This window comes from Schistocerca piceifrons, chromosome 2 (genome assembly GCF_021461385.2).
Source record: "Schistocerca piceifrons isolate TAMUIC-IGC-003096 chromosome 2, iqSchPice1.1, whole genome shotgun sequence".
Taxonomy (NCBI): Eukaryota; Metazoa; Arthropoda; class Insecta; order Orthoptera; family Acrididae; genus Schistocerca; species Schistocerca piceifrons.
This window is the reverse complement of record NC_060139.1, coordinates 1,136,188,859-1,136,205,660: the sequence shown is the minus strand read 5'-3', so window position 1 is coordinate 1,136,205,660 and position 16,802 is coordinate 1,136,188,859.

The following is a 16,802-nucleotide window of genomic DNA, read 5'->3' as shown; positions in this document are numbered from 1 at the left end:
AAAGGCACAATGCCGACTTAAGTACAAGAAGACTGACTCTTCTTACTGTCTTTGTTTTAAACCATTCCTGTGACACTAGTAATAGATTCCGATGCTTCACACCAGGTTTACTGTATCCCGTGGACCTTCTTATTGACGATGAAACACCGAAATTGCATCGGAATTAAATAGAAAAGGCACAATGCCGACATAAGTACAAGAAGACTGGCTCTTCTTACTGTTTATGCTTTGAACCATTCCTGTGACACTAGTTATAGATTCCGATGCTTCACTTCAGGTTTACTGTATCCCTTGGACCTTCGTATAGACGATGAAACACAGAAATTGCATCGGAATTAAATACAAAATGCAAAATGCCGACTTTAATTCAAGAAGACTGACTCTTCCTTCTGTCTATGTTTTCAACCATTACTCTGACACTAGTTTTAGATTCCGATGCTTCACTTCAGGTTTACTGTATCCCTTGGACATTCTTATTGACGATGAAAAACAGAAATTGCATCGGAATTAATAACAAAAGGCAGAATTCCGACTTAAGTACAAGTAGACTGACTCTTCTTATTGGCTATGTTTGAACCATTCCTGTGACACTAGTCATAGACTCCGATGCTTCACTTCAGGTTTGCTGAATCCCTTGGACCTTCTTATTGACGATGAAACGCAGAAATTGCATCGGAATTAAATAGAAAAGGCACAATGCCGACTTAAGTACAAGAAGACTGACTCTTCTTACTGCCTACGAATTGAACCATTCCTGTGACACTAGTTATACATTCCGATGCTTCACTCCACGTTTACTGTATCCCTTGGACCTTCGTATTGACGATGAAACTCAGAAATTGCATCGGAATTAAATACAAAAGACACAATGCCGACATAAGTACAAGAAGACTGACTCTTAATACTGTCTATGTTTTGAACCATTCCTGTGACACTAGTTATAGACTCCGATGCTTCACTTCAGGTTTACTGTATCACTTGGACATTCTTATTGACGATGAAACACAGAAATTGCATCGGAATTAAACACAAAAGGCACAATGCCGACTTAAGGACAAGAAGACTGACTCTTCTTACTGACTATGTTTTGACCATTCCTGTGACACCAGTTATAGATTCCGATGTTTCACTTCATGTTTACTGTATCCCTCTGACCTTCTTATTGACGATGAAACACAGAAATTGCATCGGAATTAAATAGAAAAGGCACAATGCCGACTTAAGTACAAGAAGACTGGCTCTTCTTACTGTTTATGTTTTGAACCATTCCTGTGACACTAATTATAGATTCCGATGCTTACTTCAGGTTTAGTGTATCCCTTGGACCTTCTTATAGACGATGAAACACAGAAATTGCATCGGAATTAAATACAAAATGCAAAATGCCGACTTAAATTCAAAAAGACTGACTATTCCTTCTGTCTATGTTTTAAACCATTCCTGTGACACTAGTTTTCGATTCCGATGCTTCACTTCAGGTTTACTGTATCCCTCTGACCTTCTTATTGACGATGAAACACAGAAATTGCATCGGAATTAAATACAAAAGGCACAATGCCGACTTAAGTACAAGAAGACTGACTCTTCTTACTGTCTTTGTTTTGAACCATTCCTGTGACACTAGTAATAGATTCCGATGCTTCACACCAGGTTTACTGTATCCCGTGGACCTTCTTATTGACGATGAAACACCGAAATTGCATCGGAATTAAATAGAAAAGGCACAATGCCGACATAAGTACAAGAAGACGGGCTCTTCTTACTGTTTATGTTTTGAACCATTCCTGTGACACTAGTTATAGATTCCGATGCTTCACTTCAGGTTTACTGTATCCCTTGGACCTTCGTATAGACGATGAAACACAGAAATTGCATCGGAATTAAATACAAAATGCAAAATGCCGACTTAAATTCAAGAAGACTGACTCTTCCTTCTGTCTATGTTTTCAACCATTACTCTGACACTAGTTTTAGATTCCGATGCTTCACTTCAGGTTTACTGTATCCCTTGGACATTCTTATTGACGATGAAACACAGAAATTGCATCGGAATTAATAACAAAAGGCAGAATGCCGACTTAAGTACAAGTAGACTGACTCTTCTTACTGGCTATGTTTTGAACCATTACTGTTACACTAGTTATAGACTCCGATGCTTCACTTCAGGTTTGCTGAATCCCTTGGACCTTCTTATTGACGATGAAACGCAGAAATTGCATCGGAATTAAATAGAAAAGGCACAATGCCGACTTAAGTACAAGAAGACTGACTCTTCTTACTGCCTACGAATTGAACCATTCCTGTGACACTAGTTATACATTCCGATGCTTCACTCCACGTTTACTGTATCCCTTGGACCTTCGTATTGACGATGAAACTCAGAAATTGCATCGGAATTAAATACAAAAGACACAATGCCGACATAAGTACAAGAAGACTGACTCTTCCTACTGTCTATGTTTTGAACCATTCCTGTGACACTAGTTATAGACTCCGATGCTTCACTTCAGGTTTACTGTATCACTTGGACATTCTTATTGACGATGAAACACAGAAATTGCATCGGAATTAAACACAAAAGGCACAATGCCGACTTAAGGACAAGAAGACTGACTCTTCTTACTGACTATGTTTTGACCATTCCTGTGACACCAGTTATAGATTCCGATGCTTCACTTCATGTTTACTGTATCCCTCTGACCTTCTTATTGACGATGAAACACAGAAATTGCATCGGAATTAAATAGAAAAGGCACAATGCCGACTTAAGTACAAGAAGACTGGCTCTTCTTACTGTTTATGTTTTGAACCATTCCTGTGACACTAATTATAGATTCCGATGCTTACTTCAGGTTTAGTGTATCCCTTGGACCTTCTTATAGACGATGAAACACAGAAATTGCATCGGAATTAAATACAAAATGCAAAATGCCGACTTAAATTCAAGAAGACTGGCTATTCCTTCTGTCTATGTTTTAAACCATTCCTGTGACACTAGTTTTCGATTCCGATGCTTCACTTCGGGTTTACTGTATCCCTCTGACCTTCTTATTGACGATGAATCACAGAAATTGCATCGGAATTAAATACAAAAGGCAAAATGCCGACTTAGGTACAAGAAGTCTGACTCTTCCTACTGTCTATGTTTTGAACCATTCCTGTGACACTAGTTATAGATTCATATGCTTCACTTCTGGTTTACTGAATCCCTGGACCTTCTTATTGACGATGAAACACATAAATTGCATCGGAATTAATAACAAAAGGCACAATGCCGACTTAAGTACGAGAAGACTATCTTTTCCTATTGTCTATGCTTTGAACCATTCCTGTGACACTAGTTATAAAATTCCGATGCTTCACATCAATTTTACTGTATCCCTTGGACTTTCGTATTGACGATGAAACACAGAAATTGCATTGGAATTAAATAGAAATGGCACAATGCCAACTTAATTACAAGAAGAGTGATTCTTCCTACTGTCTATGTTTGGAACAATTCCTGTGACACTAGTTTTAGATTCCGATGCTTCACTTCAGTTTTACTGTATCCCTCTGACCGACTTATTGACGATGAAACACAGAAATTGAATCGGAATTAAATACAAAAGGCACAATGCCGACTTAAGTACAAGAAGACTGACTCTTCTTACTGGCTATGTTTTGAACCATTCCTGTGGCACTAGTTATAGACTCCGATGCTTCACTTCAGGTTTGCTGAATCCCTTGGACCAACTTATTGACGATGAAACACAGAAATTGCATCGGAATTAAATAGAAAAGGCACAATGCCGACTTAAGTACAAGAAGACTGACTCTTCTTACTGCCTACGATTTGAACCATTCCTGTGACACTAGTTATAGATTCCGATGTTTCACTCCAGGTTTACTGTATCCCTTGGACCTTCGTATTGACGATGAAACACAGAAATTGCATCGGAATTAAATACAAAAGGCACAATGCCGTCATAAGTACAAGAAGACTGACTCTTCTACTGTTTATGTTTTGAACCATTCCTGTGACACTAGTTATAGACTCCGATGCTTCAGTTCAGGTTTGCTGAATCCCTTGGACCTTCTTATTGACGATGAAACACAGAAATTGCATCGGAATTAAATACAAAAGGCACAATGCCGAATTAAGTACAAGAAGACTGACTCTTCTTACTGTGTATGTTTTGAACCATTCCTGTGACGCAAGTTATAGATTCCGATGCTTCACTTCAGGTTTACTGTATCCCCCTGACCTTCTTATTGACGATGAATCACAGAAATTACATCGGAATTAAATACAAAAGGCAAAATGCCGACTTAGGTACAAGAAGACTGACTCTTCCTACTGTCTATGTTTTGAACCATTCCTGTGACACTAGTTATAGAGTCAGATGCTTCACTTCAGGTTAACTGAATCCCTTGGACCTTCTTATTGACGATGAAACACATAAATTGCATCGGAATTAAATACAAAAGCAACAATGCCGACTAAAGTACAAGAAGACTGACTCATCCTACTGTCTATGTTTTGAACCATTCCTGTGACACTAGTTTTAGATTCCGATGCATCACTTAAGTTTTACTGTATCCTTCTGAAATACATTTTGACGATGAAATACAGAAATTGAATCGGAATTAAATACAAAAGGCACAATGCCGACTTAAGTACAAGAAGACTATCTCTTCCTACTGCCTATGTTTTGAACCATTCCTGTGACACTAGTTATAAAATTCCGATGCTTCACTTCAGGTTTACTGTATCCCTTGGACTTTCGTATTGACGACGAGACAAAGAAATTGCATTGGAATTAAATAGAAAAGGCACAATGCCGACTTAAGTACGAGAAGACTGATTCTTCCTACTGTCTATGCTTTGAACAATTCCTGTGACACTAATTTTAGATTCCGATGCTTCACTTCAGTCTTACTGTATCCCTCTGACATACTTATTGACGATGAAACACAGAAATTGAATCGGAATTAAATACAAAAGGCACAATGCCGACTTAAGTACAAGAAGACTGACTCTTCGTACTGTCTATGCTTTGAACCATTCCTGTGACACTAGTTATAGATTCCGATGCTTCACTTCAGGTTTACTGTATCCCTTGGACATTCTTACTGACGATGAAACACAGAAATTGCATCGTCATTAATAACAAAAGGCACAATGCCGACTTAAGTACAAGAAGACTGACTCTTCTTACTGGCTGTGTTTTGAACCATTCCTGTGACACTAGTTATAGATTCCGATGCTTCACTTCAGGTTTGCTAAATCCCTTGGACCTTCTTATAGACGATGAAACACAGAAATTGCATCGGAATTATATACAAAATGAAAAATGCCGACTTAAATTCAAGAAGACTGACTCTTTCTTCTGTCTATGTTTTGAACCATTCCTCTGACACTAGTTTTAGATTCCGATGCTTCACTTCAGGTTTACTGTATCCCTCTGACCTTCTTATTGACGAGAAATCACAGAAATTGCATCGTAATTAAATACAAAAGGCAAAATGCCGACTTAGGTACAAGAAGACTGACTCTTCCTACTGTCTATGTTTTGAACCATTCCTGTGACACTAGTTATAGATTCAGATGATTCACTTCTGGTTTACTGAATCCCTTTGACCTTCTTATTGGCGATGAAACACATAAATTGCATCGGAATTAAATACAAAAGGAACAATGCCGACTTAAGTACAAGAAGACTGACTCTTCCTACTGTCTATGATTTGAACAATTCCTGTGACACTAGTTTTAGATTCCGATGCATCACTTCAGTTTTACTGTATCTCTCTGACATACTTATTGACGATGAAACACAGAAATTGGGTCGGAATTAAATACAAAAGGCACAATGCCGACTCAAGTACTAGAAGACTATCTCTTCCTACTGTCTATGTTTTGAACCATTCCTGTGACACTAGTTATAAAATTCCGATGCTTCACTTCAGGTTTACTGTATCACTTGGACTTTCGTGTTGACGATGAAACACAGAAATTGCAACGGAATTATATAGAAAAGGCACAATGCCGACTTAAGTACAAGAAGACTGATTCTTCCAACTGTCTATGTTTTGAACAATTCCTGTGACACTAGTTTTAGATTCCGATGCTTCACTTCTGTTTTACTGTATCCCTCTGACTTACTTATTGACGATGAAACACAGAAATTGAATCGGAATTAAATACAAAAGGCACAATGCCGACTTAAGTACAAGAAGACTGACTCTTCCTACTGTCTATGTTTCGAACCATTCCTGTGACACTAGTTATAGATTCCGATGCTTCACTTCAGGTTTACTGTATCCATTGGACATTCTTATTGACGATGAAACACAGAAATTGCATCGGAATTAATAACAAACGGCACATTGCCGACTTCAGTACAAGAAGACTGACTCTTCTTACTGGCTATGTTTTGAACCATTCCTGTGACACTAGTTATAGACTCCGATGCTTCACTTCAGGTTTGCTGAATCCCTTGGGCCTTCTTATTGACGATGAAACACAGAAATTGCATCGGAATTCAATGCAAAAGGCACAATGCCGAATTAAGTACAAGAAGACTGACTCTTCTTACTGTGTATGTTTTGAACCATTCCTGTGACGCAAGTTATACATTCCGATGCTTCACCTCAGGTTAACTGTATCACTTGGACCTTCTTATTGACGATGAAACACAGAAATTGCATCGGAATTAAATAGAAAAGGAACAATGCCGACTTAAGTACAAGAAGACTGACTCTAGTTACTGTCTACGTTTTGAACCATTCCTGTGACACTAGATATAGATTCCGATGCTTCACTCCAGGTTTACTGTATCCCCTGGACCTTCGTATTGACGATGAAACACAGAAATTTCATCGGAATTAAATAGAATAGGCACAATGCCGACTTATGTTCAAGAAGACTGACTCTTCTCACTGTCTAAGTTTTGAACCATTCCTGTGACACTAGATATAGATTCCAATGCTTCACTTCAGGTTTACTGTATCCCTGGGAGCTTTTTATTGACGAAGAAACACAGAAATTGCATCGGAACTAAATAGAAAAGGCACAATGCTGACTTAAGTACAAGTAGACTTACTCTCCCTACTGTCTATGTTATGAACCATTCCTGTGACACTAGTTTTGGATTCCGATGCTTCACTTCAGGTTTACTGTATCCCTCTGACCTTCTTATTGACGATGAAACACAGAAATTGCATCGGAATTAAATACAAAAATCACAATGCCGAATTAAGTACAAGAAGACTGACTCTTCTTACTGTCTATCCTTTGAACCATTCCTGTGACGCAAGTTACAGATTCCGAAGCTTCACTTCAGGTTTCCTGTATCACTTGGACCTTCGTATTGACGATTAAACACAGAAATTGCATCGGAATTAAATAGAAAAGGCACAATGCCGACTTAAGTACAAGAAGACCGACTCTTCTTACTGTCTACGATTTGAAACATTCCTGTGACACTAGTTATAGATTCCGATGCTTCACTCCAGGTATACTGTATCCCTTGGCCCTTCGTATTGACGATGAAACACAGAAATTGCATCGGAATTAAATAGAAAAGGCACAATGCCGACTTAAGTACAAGAAGACTGACTCTTCTCACTGACTAAGATTTGAGCCTTTCCTGTGACACTAGTTATAGATTCCGATACTTCACTTTAGGTTTACTGTATCCCTGGGACCTTCTTATTGACCAACAAACACAGAAATTGCATCGGAACTAAATAGAAAAGGCACGATGCCGACTTAAGTACAAGTAGACTTACTCTTCCTACTGTCTATGTTTTGAACCATTCCTGTGACACTAGTTATAGATTCCGATGCTTTACTTCAGGTTTACTGAATCCCTTGGACCCTGTTATTGACGATGAAACACAGAAATTGCATCGGAATTAAATACAAAAGGCACAATGCCGACTGAAGTACAAGAAGACTGACTCTTCTTACTGTCTTTGTTTTGAACCATTCCTGTGACACTAGATATAGATTCCAATGCTTCACTTCAGGTTTACTGTATCCCTTGGAACTTCGTATAGACGATGAAACACAGAAATTGCATCGGAATTAAATACAAAATGCAAAATGCCGACTTAAATTCAAGAAGACTGACTCTTCCTTCTGTCTATGTTTTCAACCATTCCTCTGACACTAGTTTTAGATTCCGATGCTTCACTTCAGGTTTACTGTATCCCTTGGACATTCTTATTGACGATGAAACACAGAAATTGCATCGGAATTAAACACAAAAGGCACAATGCCGACTTAAGGACAAGAAGACTGACTCTTCTTACTGACTATGTTTTGACCATTCCTGTGACACCAGTTATAGATTCCGATGCTTCACTTCATGTTTACTGTATCCCTCTGACCTTCTTATTGACGATGAAACACAGAAATTGCATCGGAATTAGTAACAAAAGGCAGAATGCCGACTTAAGTACAAGTAGACTGACTCTTCTTACTGGCTATGTTTTGAACCATTCCTGTGACACTAGTTATAGACTCCGATGCTTCACTTCAGGTTTGCTGAATCCCTTGGACCTTCTTATTGACGATGAAACGCAGAAATTGCATCGGAATTAAATAGAAAAGACACAATGCCGACTTAAGTACAAGAAGACTGACTCTTCTTACTGCCTACGAATTGAACCATTCCTGTGACACTAGTTATGCATTCCGATGCTTCACTCCAGGTTTACTGTATCCCTTGGACCTTCGTATTGACGATGAAACTCAGAAATTGCATCGGAATTAAATACAAAAGACGCAATGCCGACATAAGTACAAGAAGACTGACTCTTCCTACTGTCTATGTTTGGAACCATTCCTGTGACACTAGTTATAGACTCCGATGCTTCACTTCAGGTTTACTGTATCACTTGGACATTCTTATTGACGATGAAACACAGAAATTGCATCGGAATTAAACACAAAAGGCACAATGCCGACTTAAGGACAAGAAGACTGACTCTTCTTACTGACTATGTTTTGACCATTCCTGTGACACCAGTTATAGATTCCGATGCTTCACTTCATGTTTACTGTATCCCTCTGACCTTCTTATTGACGATGAAACACAGATATTGGATCGGAATTAAATAGAAAAGGCACAATGCCGACTTAAGTACAAGAAGACTGGCTCTTCTTACTGTTTATGTTTTGAACCATACCTGTGACACTAATTATAGATTCAGATGCTTACTTCAGGTTTAGTGTATCCCTTGGACCTTCTTATAGACGATGAAACACAGAAATTGCAACGGAATTAAATACAAAATGCAAAATGCCGACTTAAATTCAAGAAGACTGACTCTTTCTTCTGTCTATGTTTTGAACCATTCCTCTGACACTAGTTTTAGATTCCGATGCTTCACTTCAGGTTTACTGTATCCCTCTGACCTTCTTATTGACGATGAATCACAGAAATTGCATCGGAATTAAATACAAAAGGCAAAATGCCGACTTAGGTACAAGAAGTCTGACTCTTCCTACTGTCTATGTTTTGAACCATTCCTGTGACACTAGTTATAGATTCATATGCTTCACTTCTGGTTTACTGAATCCCTTGGACCTTCTTATTGACGATGAAACACATAAATTGCATCGGAGTTAATAACAAAAGGCACAATGCCGACTTAAGTACAAGAAGACTATCTCTTCCTATTGTCTGTGTTTTGAACCATTCCTGTGACACTAGTTATAAAATTCCGATGCTTCACATCAATTTTACTGTATCCCTTGGACTTTCGTATTGACGATGAAACACAGAAATTGCATTGGAATTAAATAGAAATGACACAATGCCAACTTAATTACAAGAAGAGTGATTCTTCCTACTGTCTATGTTTGGAACAATTCCTGTGACACTAGTTTTAGATTCCGATGCTTCACTTCAGTTTTACTGTATCCCTCTGACCGACTTATTGACGATGAAACACAGAAATTGAATCGGAATTAAATACAAAGGGCACAATGCCGACTTAAGTACAAGAAGACTGACTCTTCTTACTGGCTATGTTTTGAACCATTCCTGTGGCACTAGTTATAGACTCCGATGCTTCACTTCAGGTTTGCTGAACCCTTGGACCTTCTTATTGACGATGAAACACAGAAATTGCATCGGAATTAAATAGAAAAGGCACAATGCCGACTTAAGTACAAGAAGACTGACTCTTCTTACTGCCTACGATTTGAACCATTCCTGTGACACTAGTTATAGATTCCGATGTTTCACTCCAGGTTTACTGTATCCCTTGGACCTTCGTATTGACGATGAAACACAGAAATTGCATCGGAATTAAATACAAAAGGCACAATGCCGTCATAAGTACAAGAAGACTGACTCTTCCTACTGTCTATGCTTTGAACCATTCCTGTGACACTAGTTATAGACTCCGATGCTTCACTTCAGGTTTGCTGAATCCCTTGGACCTTCTTATTGACGATGAAACACAGAAATTGCATCGGAATTAAATACAAAAGGCACAATGCCGAATTAAGTACAAGAAGACTGACTCTTCTTACTGTGTATGATTTGAACCATTCCTGTGACGCAAGTTATTGATTCCGATGCTTCACTTCAGGTTTACTGTATCCCTCTGACCTTCTTATTGACGATGAATCACAGAAATTGCATCGGAATTAAATACAAAAGGCAAAATGCCGACTTAGGTACAAGAAGACTGACTCTTCCTACTGTCTATGTTTTGAACCATTCCTGTGACACTAGTTATAGAGTCAGATGCTTCACTTCAGGTTAACTGAATCCCTTGGACCTTCTTATTGACGATGAAACACATAAATTGCATCGGAATTAAATACAAAAGGAACAATGCCGACTTAAGTACAAGAAGACTGACTCATCCTACTGTCTATGTTTTGAACCATTCCTGTGACACTAGTTTTAGATTCCGATGCATCACTTAAGTTTTACTGTATCCTTCTGAAATACATTTTGACGATGAAATACAGAAATTGAATCGGAATTAAAATCAAAAGGCACAATGCCGACTTAAGTACAAGAAGACTATCTCTTCCTACTGCCTATGTTTTGAACCATTCCTGTGACACTAGTTATAAAATTCCGATGCTTCACTTCAGGTTTACTGTATCCCTTGGACTTTCGTATTGACGATGAGACAAAGAAATTGCATTGGAATTAAATAGAAAAGGCACAATGCCGACTTAAGTACGAGAAGACTGATTCTTCCTACTGTTTATGCTTTGAACAATTCCTGTGACACTAATTTTAGATTCCGATGCTTCACTTCAGTTTTACTGTATCCCTCTGACCTACTTATTGACGATGAAACACAGAAATTGAATCGGAATTAAATACAAAAGGCACAATGCCGACTTAAGTACAAGAAGACTGACTCTTCCTACTGTCTATGTTTCGAACCATTCCTGTGACACTAGTTATAGATTCCGATGCTTCACTTCAGGTTTACTGTATCCCTTGGACATTCTTATTGACGATGAAACACAGAAATTGCATCGGAATTAATAACAAAAGGCACAATGCCGACTTAAGTACAAGAAGACTGACTCTTCTTACTGGCTATGTTTTGAACCATTCCTGTGACACTAGTTATAGATTCCGATGCTTCACTTCAGGTTTGCTGAATCCCTTGGACCTTCTTATAGACGATGAAACACAGAAATTGCATCGGAATTATATACAAAATGAAAAATGCCGACTTAAACTCAAGAAGACTGACTCTTTCTTCTGTCTATGTTTTGAACCATTCCTGTGACACTAGTTTTAGATTCCGATGCTTCACTTCAGGTTTACTGTATCCCTCTGACCCTCTTATTGACGAGAAATCACAGAAATTGCATCGTAATTAAATACAAAAGGCAAAATGCCGACTTAAGTACAAGAAGACTGACTCTTCCTACTGTCTATGTTTCGAACCATTCCTGTGACACTAGTTATAGATTCCGATGCTTCACTTCAGGTTTACTGTATCCCTTGGACATTCTTATTGACGATGAAACACAGAAATTGCATCGGAATTAATAACAAAAGGCACAATGCCGACTTAAGTACAAGAAGACTGACTCTTCTTACTGGCTATGTTTTGAACCATTCCTGTGACACTAGTTATAGACTCCGATGCTTCACTTCAGGTTTGCTGAATCCCTTGGGCCTTCTTATTGACGATGAAACACAGAAATTGCATCGGAATTAAATACAAAAGGCACAATGCCGAATTAAGTACAAGAAGACTGACTCTTCTTACTGTGTATGTTTTGAACCATTCCTGTGACGCAAGTTATATATTCCGATGCTTCACCTCAGGTTTACTGTATCACTTGGACCATCTTATTGACGATGAAACACAGAAATTGCATCTTAATTAAATAGAAAAGGAACAATGCCGACTTAAGTACAAGAAGACTGACTCTAGTTACTGTCTACGTTTTGAACCATTCCTGTGACACTAGATATAGATTCCAATGCTTCACTTCAGGTTTACTGTATCCCTGGGAGCTTTTTATTGACGAAGAAACACAGAAATTGCATCGGAACTAAATAGAAAAGGCACAATGCTGACTTAAGTACAAGTAGACTTACTCTTCCTACTGTCTATGTTATGAACCATTCCTGTGACACTAGTTTTGGATTCCGATGCTTCACTTCAGGTTTATTGTATCCCTCTGACCTTCTTATTGACGATGAAACACAGAAATTGCATCGGAATTAATAACAAAAGGCAGAATGCCGACTTAAGTACAAGTAGACTGACTCTTCTTACTGGCTATGTTTGAACCATTCCTGTGACACTAGTTATAGACTCCGAAGCTTCACTTCAGGTTTGCTGAATCCCTTGGACCTTCTTATTGACGATGAAACGCAGAAATTGCATCGAAATTAAATAGAAAAGGCACAATGCCGACTTAAGTACAAGAAGACTGACTCTTCTTACTGCCTACGATTTGAACCATTCCTGTGACACTAGTTATAGACTCCGATGCTTCACTTCAGGTTTACTGTATCACTTGGACATTCTTATTGACGATGAAACACAGAAATTGCATCGGAATTAAATACAAAAGGCACAATGCCGACTTAAGGACAAGAAGACTGACTCTTCTTACTGACTATGTTTTGACCATTCCTGTGACACCAGTTATAGATTCCGATGCTTCACTTCATGTTTACTGTATCCCTCTGACCTTCTTATTGACGATGAAACACAGAAATTGCATCGGAATTAAATAGAAAAGGCACAATGCCGACTTAAGTACAAGAAGACTGGCTCTTCTTACTGTTTATGTTTTGAACCATTCCTGTGACACTAATTATAGATTCCGATGCTTACTTCAGGTTTAGTGTATCCCTTGGACCTTCTTATAGACGATGAAACACAGAAATTGCATCGGAATTAAATACAAAATGCAAAATGCCGACTTAAATTCAAGAAGACTGACTATTCCTTCTGTCTATGTTTTAAACCATTCCTGTGACACTAGTTTTCGATTCCGATGCTTCACTTCAGGTTTACTGTATCCCTCTGACCTTCTTATTGACGATGAAACACAGAAATTGCATCGGAATTAAATACAAAAGGCAAAATGCCGACTTAGGTACAAGAAGTCTGACTCTTCTTACTGTGTATGCTTTGAACCATTCCTGTGACGCAAGTTATAGATTCCGATGCTTCACTTCAGGTTTACTGTATCACTTGGACCTTCTTATTGACGATGAAACACAGAAATTGCATCGGAATTAAATACAAAAGGCACAATGCCGTCATAAGTACAAGAAGACTGACTCTTCCTACTGTCTATGTTTTGAACAATTCCTGTGACACTAGTTTTAGATTCCGATGCTTCACTTCAGTTTTACTGTATCCTTCTGAAATACATTTTGACGATGAAATACAGAAATTGAATCGGAATTAAATACAAAAGGCACAATGCCGACTTAAGTACAAGAAGACTATCTCTTCCTACTGCCTATGTTTTGAACCATTCCTGTGACACTAGTTATAAAATTCCGATGCTTCACTTCAGGTTTACTGTATCCCTTGGACTTTCGTATTGACGATGAGACAAAGAAATTGCATTGGAATTAAATAGAAAAGGCACAATGCTGACTTAAGTACGAGAAGACTGATTCTTCCTACTGTCTATGCTTTGAACAATTCCTGTGACACTAATTTTAGATTCCGATGCTTCACTTCAGTTTTACTGTATCCCTCTGACCTACTTATTGACGATGAAACACAGAAATTGAATCGGAATTAAATACTAAAGGCACAATGCCGACTTAAGTACAAGAAGACTGACTCTTCCTACTGTCTATGTTTTGAACCATTCCTGTGACACTAGTTATAGATACCGATGCTTCACTTCAGGTTTACTGTATCCCTTGGACATTCTTATTGACGATGAAACCCAGAAATTGCATCGGAATTTATAACAAAAGGAACAATGCCGACTTAAGTACAAGAAGACTGACTCTTCTTACTGGCTATGTTTTGAACCATTCCTGTGACACTAGTTATAGACTCCGATGCTTCACTTCAGGTTTGCTGAATCCCTTGGGCCTTCTTATTGACGATGAAACACAGAAATTGCATCGGAATTAAATACAAAAGGCACAATGCCGCATTAAGTACAAGAAGACTGACTCTTCTTACTGTCTATGATTTGAACCATTCCAGTGACGCAAGTTATAGATTCCGATGCTTCACTTCAGGTTTACTGTATCACGTGGACCTTCTTATTGACGATGAAACACAGAAATTGCATCGGAATTAAATAGAAAAGGCACAATGCCGACTTAAGTACAAGAAGACTGACTCTTCTTACTGTCTACAATTTGAACCATTAATGTGAAACTAGTTATAGATTCCCATGCTTCACTCAGGGTATACTGTATCCCTTGGACCTTCATATTGACGATGAAACACAGAAATTGCATCGGTATTAAATAGAAATGGCACAATGCCGACTTAAGTACAAGAAGACTGACTCTTCTCACTGACTAAGTTTTGAACCATTCCTGTGACACTAGTTTTAGATTCCGATGCTTCACTTCAGGTTTACTGTATCCCTCTGACCTTCTTATTGACGATGAAACACAGAAATTGCATCGGAATTAAATACAATTGGTACAAGAAGACTAACTCTTCCTATTGTCTATGTTTTGAACTATTCCTGTGACACTAGTTATAGATTCCGATGCTTCACTTCAGGTTTACTGTATCCCTCTGACCTTATTATTGACGAAGAAACACAGAAATCGCATCGGAATTAAATAGATAAGGCACAATGCCGTCTTCAGTACAAGAAGTCTGACCCTTGCTACTGTCTATGTTAGAACCATTCCTGTGACACTAGTTATAGATTCCGATGCTTCACTTCAGGTTTACTGTATCCCTTGGACCTTCTTATTGACGATGAAACACAGAAATTGCATCGGAATTAAATACAATTGGCACAATGCCGACATAGGTACAAGAAGACTAACTCTTCCTATTGTCTATGTTTTGAACCATTCCTGTGACACTAGTTATAAAATTCCGATGCTTCACTTCAGGTTTATTGTATCACTTGGACTTTCGTATTGACGATGAAACACAGAAATTGCATCGGAGTTATATAGAAAAGGCACAATGCCGACTTAAGTACAAGAAGACTGATTCTTCCAACTGTCTATGTTTTGAACAATTCCTGTGACACTAGTTTTAGATTCCGATGCTTCACTTCTGTTTTACTGTATCCCTCTGACTTACTTATTGACGATGAAACACAGAAATTGAATCGGAATTAAATACAAAAGGCACAATGCCGACTTAAGTACAAGAAGACTGACTCTTCCTACTGTCTATGTTTCGAACCATTAATGTGACACTAGTTATAGATTCCGATGCTTCACTTCAGGTTTACTGTATCCCTTGGACATTCTTATTGACGATGAAACACAGAAATTGCATCGGAATTAATAACAAAAGGCACAATGCCGACTTAAGTACAAGAAGACTGACTCTTCTTACTGGCTATGTTTTGAACCATTCCTGTGACACTAGTTATAGACTCCGATGCTTCACTTCAGGTTTGCTGAATCCCTTGGGCCTTCTTATTGACGATGAAACACAGAAATTGCATCGGAATTAAATACAAAAGGCACAATGCCGAATTAAGTACAAGAAGACTGACTCTTCTTACTGTGTATGTTTTGAACCATTCCTGTGACGCAAGTTATACATTCCAATGCTTCACCTCAGGTTTACTGTATCACTTGGACCTTCTTATTGACGATGAAACACAGAAATTGCATCGGAATTAAATAGAAAAAGGAACAATACCGACTTAAGTACAAGAAGACTGACTCTAGTTACTGTCTACGTTTTGAACCATTCCTGTGACACTAGATATAGATTCCAATGCTTCACTTCAGGTTTACTGTATCCCTGGGAGCTTTTTATTGACGAAGATACACAGAAATTGCATCGGAACTAAATAGAAAAGGCACAATGCTGACTTAAGTACAAGTAGACTTACTCTTCCTACTGTCTATGTTATGAACCATTCCTGTGACACTAGTTTTGGATTCCGATGCTTCACTTCAGGTTTATTGTATCCCTCTGACCTTCTTATTGACGATGAAACACAGAAATTGCATCGGAATGAAATACAAAAATCACAATGCGGAATTAAGTACAAGAAGACTGACTCTCCTTACTGTCTATGTTTTGAAAGATTCCTCTGACGCAAGTTACAGATTCCGAAGCTTCACTTCAGGTTTCCTGTATCACTTGGACCTTCGTATTGACGATTG